A 13,962-nucleotide genomic window follows, 5' to 3' on the forward strand; every position below is an offset into this window, starting at 1 on the left:
ATAAGACCATAAGACATAGGAGCAGAAATGAGGCCATTTGGCCCATTGAGTCTGCTCTGTCACTCAATCATGATTGATTTCTCCCCATAATGCTTGATCGCTTTGGAAATCTAGAGCTTATCTATCTCTGTTTTATATAGATATATTCAATGACCTGACCTCCACAGCCTTCTATGGCAATGAATTTCACAGATTCACCACGCTCTCACTAAAGAAGTTTCACCTCATCTCCATTCTAAAGAATCTTCCCTTTACTCTAAGGCTGTCCTCTAGGGTCCTCGTCTCTCCTGCCAATAGAAACATCTTTGATGTCCACTCTGTCCAGACCATTCTGAATTCTGAAAGTTTCAATCAGATCCCCCTGCTTCCCCCTAAACTCCATAGTCTCAGAGTCCTCCAACATTCCTCATATGTGAAGCCTTTCATTCCCAGGATCATCCTTGTGAACCTTTTCTAGACGCACTCCAGGGCCAGTGCTTCCTTTCGGAGATATGGGGCCCAAAATTGCTCTCAATACTTGAAATGTAGTCTGACCAGAGCCTTATAAAGCCTCTGAAGTACATCCCTGCTTTTATATTCTACTCCTCCCGAGATGAATGAAAACATTGTGTTTGCCTTCCTTATAACTGACTAAACCTGCAAGTTCACCTGAAGAGAAACCTGGACTAGGATTGCCAAGTCCCTTTGCACTTCACATTTTTGGATTTTCTCCCCATTTAGAAAATAGGCTATGCCTCTATTCTTCCTGCCAGAGTGCATGACCTCACACTTTCCCACATTGTATTTGATCTGCCACTTCTTTGCTGACTTTCCTCACTTGTCTAAGTCTTTCTGCAGCCTACCCACCTCCTCATTACTACCTGCCACTCCACCTATCTTTGTGCAAACCAAGCAGAATGCCTTCAGTTCCTTCATCCAGATCCTTAATGTATAAAGTGATAAGTTGTTTTAACTAATGGCTCTGACCCGAATGTCAATGCTACACTAAAGCATGGTGCTGCTCGCTAAAACTAAGCTGCCTAAATAACCAAGCAATAATGCATACTTACAAAGGCACAAGTTCCTGATGAAGAGCTCCAGCTTGAAATGTTGATTTTCCTACTCCTCAGATGCTGCCTGACCTGTTGTGCTTTTCCAACAACACACTCTCAATTCTGATCTCCAGCATCTGCAGATCTCACTGTTTTCTAGTTGCTTCAAAGTTTCATGAGCTGGGTCTATCAACAGATCCCCGAATGCATCTTTGGAGCAACTTCAGAGACTCCAGCAGCAAATGCTTTTCGAAGTCTCACTGAATACCTCTGTCTTGTTATTACAATGTGCTATATGAGGTAATAGCTGTTTTTATCCATTTAATTAGTTTCTAATTTACTCACTGTCATATGCAAATTTGGACTACATTGTCTTCCTCTAACTCTCCACATGAGAGGGAAGGAGCACTCATCGATGGTAAAGAGCAGCTGCTGAAGGCAACACTCAAAGCCTGCTTTCTGCCTGGAAGAGAACACAACAAATCCTCCTTGTGGATTGTGAACTGCAATCCCCAAGCCCCAGTGTCAAGGCTATTCTTGAATAAACAAAGACATTGCCAAGAGCGTACTCACTAACACCCTTATCAACTGCCAATGCTGGAGTGTAACATGTATTTTTATGATCACACACACAACAAGGTTTTTCGCTCTCAGCTCCAACAGAGTTAAAATCAACCTGTAGATTTTCACAAATCTGTGTCTTGACCAAATTTCCTGTCCTGCTTTCCTATTATCAAATCTGCAAAGCAGTTCTCCAGTTAGGGCAGTGATCTCTCCTTTGATGGCCTGCTCTGTTCAGCCCACAGGATTCAGCCACAACTGGGTTATCTTTATTAATGTGAAAGAAAAAGAACAGAAAGTGTTTAATACAAGAGAAGAGAATACATTGGCTTTCATAGCTTTCATGTGTGTGGGTGTCATGACTTACATGAGATAGATAACCAGTGACCTTCCCAGAATGACTGATTCTGCTAGCCTATGATTGTGGAGATACAATGGAAAAGGCTATTGCTCATCACAATCAGAATCTAATGCAACTGCATGAGTGAGTTTGCCAGATGAGCCTAAAACTGAAGAGGATGCAAGAAGTCAAGTGTATAGGTAATGTTCTGACAGCGAAATGAATTCACCTGAAGCCTGACATGGTGACAGCTATAGCAGAAATATAGTGACCAGCAGATGTGAAAACAATTTGTGAAATTCATGAACCATTTAACAACGTTCTTGCAAAATTTGTCATTTCAGTGTGAACTTTTGTGAAAGCTCACTGCTCATGGTGTGCAGTGGAACTAAAGAATAGAATAGGAAACAGCTTTGACTCAAATGAAGCAATTTGCAATGACAGCATCAGAGCTGAGGTGCTTCAATGTCAATGATCCCTTTCACATTCCTTCTTCTCATTGCTCTATAGCAGAGTTTAATACAGTCACTTCTTGACAGTATTGAGGATTGTTGGATGAGGTGCTGTCAAAAATCAACTTGCTGAAAGTTCCACTCACGCAACACTGTCAATTTGTCATACAAAAAAACCCTGAAATTGTTGGAAAAGCTCAGCAAGTCTGGCAGCCTCTGTGGAGAGCAATCAGAGTTAACGTTTTGGGTCCAGCAACCTTACCTCAGAAACTCTCAATTGGTCTCCTTCTCGATGAGGCCTTCAGAGTGTCTTGAAAATGTTTTCCCTGACCTCCTTGAGGTTGTGTGCCCTCCTTAAGTTGTTAAATAAAAGGATATCTACCCGTCAATCAAAATTATAAAGGCTTATTATTCAAATATTAGTGCATGGTATTTGTGAGACTTTGTTGTAAGCAAATTGGCTGTCACCTGTCACATTCCCAATGTTACCACAATGACTGCATTTCATATATACTTCATTTAGTGTAAAAGCACTTTGGGACATCATGAGGCCATGAAAAACGATCTGTAATTACAAGTGTTTCTTTCTTGTTTTTGTTGGAGCCAGCAGTATCCTATGCGAAATATTGAATAGTGAGTTGCTAGTTTAGACCACTCAGTCAATTGAACCACATTCAATCCCAACTTGGTTGTGAAATTTGAAAGGGTTCAGAAAAGATGTACAAGGATGTTGCCAGGGTTGGAGGATTTGAGCTATAGGGAGAGGCTGGGCTGTTTTTCCTGGAGCATCGGAGGCTGAGGGGTGACCTTACAGACGTTTACAAAATCATGAGGGGCATGGATAGGGTAAATAGACAAAGTCTTTTTCCTTGGGTTGGGGGAGTCCAGAACTAGAGGGCATAGGTTTAGGGTGAGAGTGGAAAGATATAAAAGAGACCTAAGGTGCAACTTTTTCACATAGAGGGTGGTACAAATATGGAATGAGCTGCCAGAGGAAGTGGAGGAGACTGGTACAATTGCAACATTTAAGGGGCATGTGGATGGGCATGTGAATGGGAGGGGTTTGGAGGGATATGGGCTGGTTGCTGGCAGGTGGGACTAGATTGGGTTGGGATATCTGGTCGGTGTGGACGGGTTGGACCGAAGGGTCTGCTTCCATGCTGTACATCTCTATGACTCTATGGTTGTATGAATAGTTGCCCTATATTATTAGTATGATTTATCTAGTTTTCGCTATATACACTGCATAAAAACTCAAAAGGCTTCTGCTACTTTGCTTAAAATGACTTATTAAAGCCTCTCAAAAGCAAATAATTGAAAACACAAAAAAAGACATTCTGAAGCCATTCAACCAGGGACACTTTCTACCAGTTGAGTTCACAGTTAGTTCATGGTTGTTTGTTTGAAGTGGAGGCTATTGCTACCTGCATGCACATACACAGAAAATATGGAAATAATTAAATTCTTTACATGATTCAATGTTTATAACTGTTTTACCATGCTACTATTTTCATCCTTCATACTTACTGTTCCTTTTTTTCTAATTTTCTGCCTTTGGTTGTCTTTCTGTCTTTGTACCTGCCTTTACTAGACATCTTCAGTCACAATATTTTTTTCTTTTCATCTGAATTAAATCAGTTGCAACTGTTCCAACTTTCAAACAGAGCAAAATGATTTGTGAAGATTGTTTAAACACCAGTTTGATTCAATTGATGATGCACTTGCTTTTAAGTCTAACTGAAGCACTTTGCTAAAAGGCTGCATGCTTCTGCTAATCTAGATGCAACAATGATGAAAAAACACTAAAGCTAAAGGCTCTGTAACTGCACATAGCATTCATATCAAAGTAAGGGAAATTATAGCACACCTTGAAGTGAATAAATATGACACATATGATGGAGATAGTTGCTGGATAACAAGGATTAAGTTCTAATGCTGAAGAATGTATGACATTCAAAAAGGTGAAGGGGCAGACATAACACTCCTAATCAACAATAGTATTGATGCAACAGCGAGAGATCACCTTGGTTCGGGAAGGAAATGATGTAGAATTGGTTTGTGTGAAGGTGAAGAATATCAAAGGAAAGACCTCACTCTCGGAGTGACCTACAAACCTGAACAGTAACCACAATGTAGGAAGAAGAATATAAAAGAATTTTAAATATCTATGATAAAGGAACAGCAATAATAATGGGTGATGTTAATCTACATAAACTACATAACATGTCAGATTGGTAATAACAGTCTTGTTGAGGAATTCACAGAATGATTTTAAGATTGTTGCTTTGAGTGGCATGTTCTGGAACCAATCAAAGAGCAGAAGTTATCTGGTAAAAGCAGATACATAGAAAGGTAATCAAAGACAGAAAATGAGATAAAAAGAAGAATAAATATACCTTATGTAGTATTTGACAAAATTAAAATTAGTGGTAAAGCAGTACTAAGCAAACTGTTGGAACTGAGGGTTGTTCAAGTTCCAAGTCTCGGCAGACTTAATTCTCAGCTTTTAAAAGAGATGGCTAATAAAGTAATAAATGCATTGGTGTTAATTTTCCAAAGTTCATAGAAATCTGGCAGATTGGAAAGAATAAGTGTGATCCCTTTATTCAAGAAGAGCTGAAGACAGCAAACAAGAAATTATAGGCAGATAATTTTGACATCTGTTGAGGTGAAGGTTTTAAAATCAATCATTCAGGAGGTTATAATTGGCACCTGGAAAAGATCAAGGCAATCAAGAAATGTCAAAGTGGTTTTAAGAAAGAGAAATAGTGTTTAACTAATTTACTGGAATTCATTGAAGGAGTAAAGTTCAGTGGATAAATGGGAAACAGCGGACTAAGAGATTCTACATCAGTAGGCTCTATGTACAGTTATAGCACAAAGTAGGTGATTATAGAACATTGAACATAGAACAATACAGCGCAAAACAGGCCCTTCAGCCCTCGATGTTGCGCCGACCTGTGAACTATTCTCAGCTCATCCCCCTACATTATCCCATAATCATCCATGTGCTTATCCAAGGATTGTTTAAATCTCCCTAATGTGGCTGAGTTAACTACATTGGCAGGCAGGGCATTCCATGCCCTTACCACCCTCTGGGTAAAGAACCTGCCTCTGACATCTGTCTTAAATCTATCACCCTTCAGTTTGTAGTTATGCCCCTTGTACAAGCTTATGTCACCATCCTAGGAAAAAGACTTTCACTGTCTACCCTATCCTCTGATCATCTTGTATGTCTATGAGGATAACTAATGAGCATTGAAACAACATTGGCTGGCTGGCAGGACACAAAGCACGTCCATAAATTAGTATTTTTTTCTATTTGGTTAAATATGGAAAGTGGAGCCCCATAGGGTTCTGTCAGGTCTCACTTTTTAAAACAATTATACCAATGACTTAGACAAGGGAAGCAAGAGGGATGTTGTGATGCAGTGGTAGTATCTATCTCTCTGAGCCAGAAGGTCATGGTTGAAGTCCCACCTGCTCCAGATGTGACTAATACTATCTCTGAACAGGTCGATATGAAAATTTATAAATGAGGCGAGCTAAGACCATGAGACCATGAGACATAGGAACATAATTAGACCATTCGGCCCATTGAGGCTGCTCCACCATTCAATCACAGCTGATATGTTTCTCGACCCCATTCTCCTGCCTACTCTCCTTAACTTGATCATCTTAGTAGTCAACAACTTATCTGTATCTGTTTTAAATACACTCAATGACTTGGCCTCCATGGCCTTCTGTGGACATGAGTTCCTCAGATTCACCACCCTCTGGCTGAGGAATCTGAGTTGTAAAGAGTTGTCTCTTCCCCCTGAGGCTATGCTCTCAGGTCCTAGTCTCTCCTCCTAGTGGAAACATCTTCTCCACATCACTCAAGCCAGGCCTCTCAATATTCTGTCAGTTTCAATCAGATCTTCCCCTCATCCTTCTTAAACCTCATTAAGTACAGAGCCAGAGTCCTCACTGCTCCTCATGTGACAATCCTCATTCCCAGGATCATTCTATTAAACTAAATGGACAACATGGTGGCTCAGTGGTTAGCACTGCCGCCTCACAGCGCCAGGAACCCGGGTTTGATTCCAGCCTCGGGCAACTGTGTGGAGTTCGCAAGATGTCCCCGGTATCCTCCCACAATCCAAAAACGTGCAGATTAGATGAATTGGCCATGATAAATTGCCCATAACGTTAGGTACATTAGTCAGGAGCAAATAGGGGGAATTGGTCTGGGTGGGTTACTGTTCGGAGGGTCAATGTGGACTAGTTGGGCCAAATGGCCTGTTTCCACACTGTAGGGAATCTAATCTGAACCTCCTCTGGACCCACTCCAATGCCAGCACATCCTTCCTTAGATACAGAGCCATTACTGCTCACAATATTCTAAATGTGGTCAGAGCCTTATACAGCCTCAGCTCTACGTTCCTGCTGTTGAAACATTCCATTTGCCTTCCTAAATGCCAACTGAACCTATATGTTAACCTTAAAATAATTCTGAATTCGAACTCTTAAATCCCTTTGGGCATCAGGTTTCTGAAGCCTTTTCCCATCTTGTAAATAATCTATGCCTCGATTATTTGTAATAAAGTGAATAACCTCACACTTCTCTGCATTTCTGCAGTTTCTTTGCCCACTCTCCTGGCCTATCTAAGTCCATCCGCAGCCTCCCTGCTTCCTCAACACTATATGTCCCTCCACCAAATTTGTGTCATCTGCAAACTTAGCAATAATGTCCTCAACTCCTTCTTTCAGGCTATTAATGTATAACGTGAATAGTTGTGGTGTCAACATGGACCTCTGCAGAAACCCACTAATCACTGGCTGCCATCTTGATAAACACCCCTTTTACTCCCACTCTTCTGTTTCTATTGTTCAGCCAATCTTCTATCCAGGCCAGTACTTTTCCCCTGACACCATGGGCTCTTATTTCATTTAGCAGCCTCATATGCAGTATCTTGTCAAAGGCCTTCTGGAAATCCAAATAGATCATGTCCACTGGCTCTCCTTTGTCTAACCTGTTTGTTGCCTCCTCAAAGAATTCTAACAGGTTTGTCAGGTGTGACCTCCCCTTGACAATACTGGGCTGACTCAGCCCTATTAATCATGCACTTCCAAGTACTTCACAATCTTATCCTTAATAACAGACTCTAAAATCCTAGAAACAACCAAGTTCAGGCTAACTGGCCTATTGTTTCCTGTCTTCTGCCTCTCGCCCTCCTTAAACAGGGGTGTTACATTATTAATTTTCCAGTTCTCTGAGTCTCTCCCTGACTCCAATTATTCCTGAAAATCACCACCAATGCATCCCCAATCTCCTCAGCTACCTTCTTAAAAACTCTGATGCAGTCCATCTGGTCCAGGTAATTTATCCATCTTCAGACCTTTCAGCTTACCCAGCACCTTTTCCTTCACGAAGGCCATTGCACTTACCTCTGCCCCCGACTCTTTTCAAGTTCTGATATGTTACTGGTGTCTTCCACCATGAAAACTGATGCAAAATACCTATTCAGTTCCTCAGCCATTCCTTTGTTTCCTAATACTGCTTCTCCAGCACTTTTCCCAGTGGTCTATTGTCTACTCTTGCCTCTCGCTTTCCTTTTATATAACTAAAAAAGAAACTCTTACAATCTTCTTCTTTATTATTAGTTAGCTTACCCTCTCTTTTCAACTTCTCCCCCCTTATTGCTTTTATAGTTATTCTCTGCTGGTTTTTAAAGACTTCCCAGGCCTATAATGAAGGTTTTTTGCAGTCCCTGATTTCCCTTATCATGCATGGATGCGCTATCCTTCTTTCAGTATGTTTCTTTGTCTTTGGGATGAATTTCTGCTATGCCGCCCAGCTTATACCTATAAACTCCTGCCATTGATGCTCCACCATCTTCCCTGCTCGGCTTCCCTTCCAATCAACTCAAGCCAGATTCTCCCGCATGCCTTTGCAGTTACCTTTACTCAATTGTAATACCATTACAGTCAAAACATGTGGTGCTGGAAAAGCACAGCTAGTCAGGCAGCATCCAAGGAGCAGGAGAGTTGACGTTTAAAGCATATTCTCTTCATCGGGGTGGGCGTGTGCCAAAGGGGGCTGAGAGATAAATGGGAGGGTGTTGAGGCTGGGGGGAAAGGCAGCTGGGAATGTGATAGGTAGATGAAGGTAGGGAGGGTGATGGTGATAGGTCGGAGCAGAGAGTGGATTGGATAGATGGGAAGGAAGATGGACAGATTTGACAGTTCAAGAGGGTGATGCCGAGTTGGAGGGTTGGATCTTGGATAAGGTGGGGGGGGGAGATGAGCGGAATTTAGGAAACTGGTGAAATCGACATTGATCCTACGTGGATGGAGGGTTCCAAGGTGGAAGATGAGATGTCCATCCAGACGTCGGGTGGCTCGAATTTGGCAGTGGGGGAGGCCCAGTACTTGCATGTCCTTAGTGGAGAGTGAGGGGGAGTTGAAGTGGTCAGCCGCAGGATGGTGGTGTTGTTTAGTGCATGTGTCCTGGAGATGTTCTCTGAAACGTTCTTCAAGTTGGTGTTCTGTCTCCCCAATGTAGAGGAAACCACATCGAGAGCAACGGAAACAGTGGATGAGATATTTGGATGTGCAGGAAAATCTCTGCCGGATGTGGAAGATCCTTTGTGGCCTTGGATGGAGGTGGAGTGGAAGGTGTAGGTGCACGATTTACACCTCTTGCAGTGGATGGGGAAGGCGCCAAGGATGCAGGATGGGTTTGTGGGGTGCATGGACCTAACAAGGGAATTGCGGAGGGAATGATACTTGCAGAATGCAGATAGGGGTGGTCAGGAAAATATATCTCTGGTGGTGTGGTCTGACTGCAAGTGGTGGAAATGGCGGAGGATGATGCATTGTATCTAGAGGGTGTTGGAATGGAAGGTGAGGACCAGGAGAGTTCTGTCCTTGTTGTGTTTGGAGGGGTGGGGTACAAGGGCAGGGGTGCAGGAAGTGGAGGATATGCGCTGGAGGGCATCATTGACCATACAGGAGGGGAAATTGCGGCGCTTAAAGTAGGAGGCCTTCGGGGATGTTCTGGAGTGGAATTGGGCCTCCTGGGAACAGATGTGGTGGAGGCAGAGGTATTGGGAGTAAGGGATAATGTTTTTACAGGATGGGTTGTGGGAGGAGGTGTAGTCCAGGTAGCTGTGGGAGTTGGTGGGTTTGAAGTAGATGTCCGTGGTGAATCAGTCACTAGAGATGGAGAGGTCCAGGAAGGGGAGGGAGGTGTTCATGAAAGTCCAGGTGAACTTGAAGTCAGGGTGGAAGGTGTTTGTGAAGTTGATGAACTGTTCAACCTCCTTGTGGGAGCATGAGGTGGTGCCGATACAGTTATCAATGTAGTGGAGGAGAAGATGGGGAATGGGTGCCAGTGTAACAGCGGAAGATGGACTGTTCCACGTACTCGATGAAGAGGCAGGCTTAGCTGGGACCCATGTGGGTGCCCATGGCTACTCCTTTGGTCTGAAGGAAATGGGAAGATTCGAAGGAGAAATTATTGAGGGTGAGGACCAGTTCAGTCATTCAAATGAGAATGTCAGTGAAAGGGTACTGGTTCGGTTAGCAAGAGAGGAAGAAATGCAAGGCTTGGAGGCTTTTGTCATGGTGGATGGATGTGTACAAGGACTGGATGTCAATGCTGAAGTTGAGGCATTGAGGGCGAGCGAAACTGAAAGTCATGGAGGAGGTGGAGGGCATGGGAGAGCCTGGAAGACGTTCGGCAGGGGGACGGGAACTGGAGCTACGGATCAGAGACAGTTATCTGATGAACAGGCAGCTACAGCATGCAGAGAGTCTGTGAGGAAGAATAGATAGTTGATAGGGGAAAGTTTCAGTCAGTGTGATGGGTTGAGGTGTGTCTGGTTTAATTCAAGAAGTGAATAAGGGTGATGGAACTTAGAGCATGGATCAATACTTGGAGCTAAGATGTTGCGAACATCACAATGGCAGGAGTGGTTGTTGGATGTTCTGGAGTTTAGATATTGCAATGGAATAAGAGGTAGGGATAGTATCACAGCTGCAGAAAGGGAGGTCATCGAGGAGGGTTTGTCTATGGAGTCATTATGGGTGGAAGTCAGAAACAGGAAAGGAGTAGTCATTCTATTGGGAGTTTTCTATGCATCCCCCAATAGCAACAGAGACATGGAGGAGCTGATTGGGAGACAAATTTTGGAAAGGTGCAGAAGAAATAGGGTTTTTGTTATCAGGGACTTCAACTTCCCTAATATTGATTGGAACCTCCTTTATGCAAATAGTTTGGATGGAGCAGATTTTGTTAAGTGTGTACAGGAAGGGTTCCTGACTCAATATGTAGATAGGCCGACTACAGGGGAGGCCATATTGAATTTGTTGCTTGGTGACAAACCAGCTCAGGCGTCACATCTCTCGGTGGGAGAGCATTTAGGCGATCATGATCACAAGTCCCTGACCTTTACTATATGGAGTAAGATAAGAGCAGATGGAATGGGAAAATATTTAATTGGGGGAAGGGGGATTACAATGCTATTAGGCAGGAACTGTGAAGCATTAATTGGGAATAGATATTCTCAGGGAAATGAACAACAGAAATGTAGAGATTGTTCAGGGAGCACTTGCTGTGAGCGCTGGATAGGTTTGTCCACTGAAGTAAGGAAGGGATGATTGGGGGAAGGGACCTTGGATGACAAAAGATATGGAACATCTAGTCAAGAGGAGGAAGGAAGCTTACATAAAGTTGAGGAAACAAGGATCAGATGGGGCTCTAGATGGTTGCAAGGTAGCCAGGAAGGAACAGAAGAAAGGACTTAGGAGACCTAGAAGGGGGCATGATAAAACTTTGCCGGTAGGATAAAGGAAAACCCCAAGGCAATCTACACTTACGTGAGGAACAAGAGGCTGGCCAGAGTGACGGTAGGGCCGATCAGGGATAGTTGAGGGAACTTGTGTCTGGATTTAGAGGAGGTAGAGGAGATCCCTAATGAATACTTTGCTTCAGTATTCACAGTGAGAGTTGCCTTGTCATTTGTGAGGACTCCACGAAACAGGCCAATACACTCAAACAGGTTGATGTTAATAAGGAGGATATGCTGGAAAATTTGAAAAACATGAGGATAGGTAAATCTCTGGGCCAGATGGGATATAACCAAGGTTACTACAAGAACCAAGGGAAGAGATTGCTGTGCCTTTGTCAATGATCTTTGCATCCTCACTGTCCTCTGGAATAGCACCAGATGATTGGAGGGTGGCAAATGTTACTCCCTTGTTCAAGAAAGGGAATAGGGATAACTCTGGGAATAATAGATCTGTCAGTCTTACATCAGTGGTGGACAAATTGTTGGAGAGGATTCTGAGTGACAGGATTTATTATTGTTCAGATAAGTACACTTTGATTAGAGATAGTCAGCATGGCTTTCTGAGGGGCAGGTCATGTCTCACAAAACTTATTGTATTCTTTGAGGATGTGACAAAACACATTGATGAAGGTAAAGCAGTAGATTTGGTGTAATGGATTCTTGCAAGGCGTTTGATGAAGTTCCCCATGGTAGGCTCATTCAGAGGCATGGGATACAGGGAAAATTGGCTGTCTGGATACAGAATTGGCTGGCCCTGAAAAGACAGAGGGTGGTAGTAGATGGAAAGCATTTAGCCTGGAGCTCAGTGATCAGTGATATTCCACAGGGATCTGTTCTGGGATCTCTGCTCTTTGTGAATTTTATAAATAACTTGGATGAGGAAATGAAAGTGTGGGTTAGTAATTTTATCAATGACACAAAGGTTGGTGGAGTTGTGGATAGTGTGGAGGGCTGTTGTAGGTTGCAACAGGACATTGACAGGATGTAGAATCGGGCTGAGAATTGGCAGATGGAGTTCAACCTGGAAAAGTGTGAAGTGACTTACTTTGGAAGGTTGAATTTGAATGCAGAATACAGGGTTAAAAGGAGGATTCTTGGTGGTGTGGAGGAACAGAGGGATCTTGGAGTCCACTCTATAGATCCCTTAAAGTTGCCACTCAAGTTGATAGGGTTGTTAAGAAGGTATATGCTATGCTGGCTTTCATTAGCAGAAGGAATCAGTTTAAGAGGCATGAGGTTATGCTGCAATTCTACAGAGCCCTTGGTTAAACCACACTTGGAATACTGTGTTCAGTTCTGGTTGCCTCATTATAGGAAGGATGTGGAAGATTTAGAGACAGTGCACAGGAGATTTCATAGGATGCTGCCTGGACTTGAGAGCATGTCTTATGAAGAAAGGTTGAAGGAGTGAAGAAGGATGAGAGGTGACTTGATAGAGATGTACAAGATGATGAAAGGCATAGATAGAGTGGTAGCCAGAGACTTTTTCCCAGGGTGGAAATGGTTATCTGAAGGGGCATAATTTTAAAGTGATTGGAGAAAGGTTTAGGGGAGATGGCAGAGGAGGGTTCTTTACACAGAGTGTGGTGGGTGTGTCGAATGCACTGCCAGCAGTGGTAGTAGAGCTAGGTACAATAGGGACAGTTAAGCGACTCTTGGATAGGCACATGGATGATAGTAAAATGAAGAATATGTAGGTTAGTTTGATCTTTGAGTAGGATAAAATGTCAGCACAACATCGAGGGCCAAAGGACCTGTACTGTGTTGTACTGTTCAATGTTCTATGTTGTATATTCTAATATAAAAGCAGAATATGACTTGAATGGACAACAGCTGCAAAATTGCAAGGTGTAGGATAGTCTAAGTGCATGAAGTTTGTATGCTTGGATGAATAATTGAGAAAGCTAATGGAATACTAACCTTATATAAGGCTTGGATAAGATAATATCTCAAATGCTACATACATTTTTGGCCTCTTTATTTAAGGATGAACAAAATGTGATGGAGGCAGCTCAGAAGAGGTTTACTAGATTGATGCCTGGAATGAGGATTCTGTCCTTTGAAGAAACATTGGACAGACTGCGCTTGTTTCCATTGGAGTTTGGAAGAGCTAGAGATGACTAGATTGAAGTGTATATGATCCTTCAGCACTGCATGCACAAGTCATAGAGTTGTACAGCACTAAACAAACCCTTCGATCCAACTCGTCTATGCTGACCAGACTTCCAAAACATCCTAAATTAATCTAGTTCCGAGAAACGAAATAACCATTTGATCGAGCTTTTACTTTGGAAGAATTTGCATTGCAATATTTTAGATTGGATCCTTTTTTTTAAAAGGGCAGCTTCCTTTTAGGAAAAGCAGATTAGCTGCACAACATGGTTAGCTGCTAATATGGTCTCTAACCCACTCCCACAATGTGCAGATGGTGCAGGCAGCTTGGACAGTAGTGGACTTGCTTGGCCAGACAGTGTATTATGCAAATTAAATGAGAATGCCAGAGTTCTCCATCTCAGTCGGCAATCACATCATGAATCATGAATTTTGTGCCTCTAAAAATAAGTCAATTAAATTTCCAGCCTGCACATTGTAAGTATTTAAGATACAAGAAAAGTTAAAAGAAAAACTACTGAAAAATTTCACTTGTTCTTCATGATACTGTGTAATTTATAAGTGCTACATTTAATCTAATTCACCACAGTATTGTTGCAAATAAATGATAACAGACTTTTCTTAACTTG

General features: G+C 42.6%; 1 pseudogene; it reads right to left on the reverse strand.

The window, feature by feature from the left end:
• Nucleotides 1-1,390: 1,390 nt before the first annotated feature.
• Nucleotides 1,391-1,521, reverse strand: LOC122551199 (small nucleolar RNA U3; annotated as a pseudogene).
• Nucleotides 1,522-13,962: the final 12,441 nt, after the last annotated feature.

The sequence above is a fragment of the Chiloscyllium plagiosum genome, unplaced genomic scaffold (assembly GCF_037043375.1).
Source record: "Chiloscyllium plagiosum isolate Xiang-an unplaced genomic scaffold, Cpla_swu_hap1 HiC_scaffold_6, whole genome shotgun sequence".
NCBI lineage: Eukaryota > Metazoa > Chordata > Chondrichthyes > Orectolobiformes > Hemiscylliidae > Chiloscyllium > Chiloscyllium plagiosum.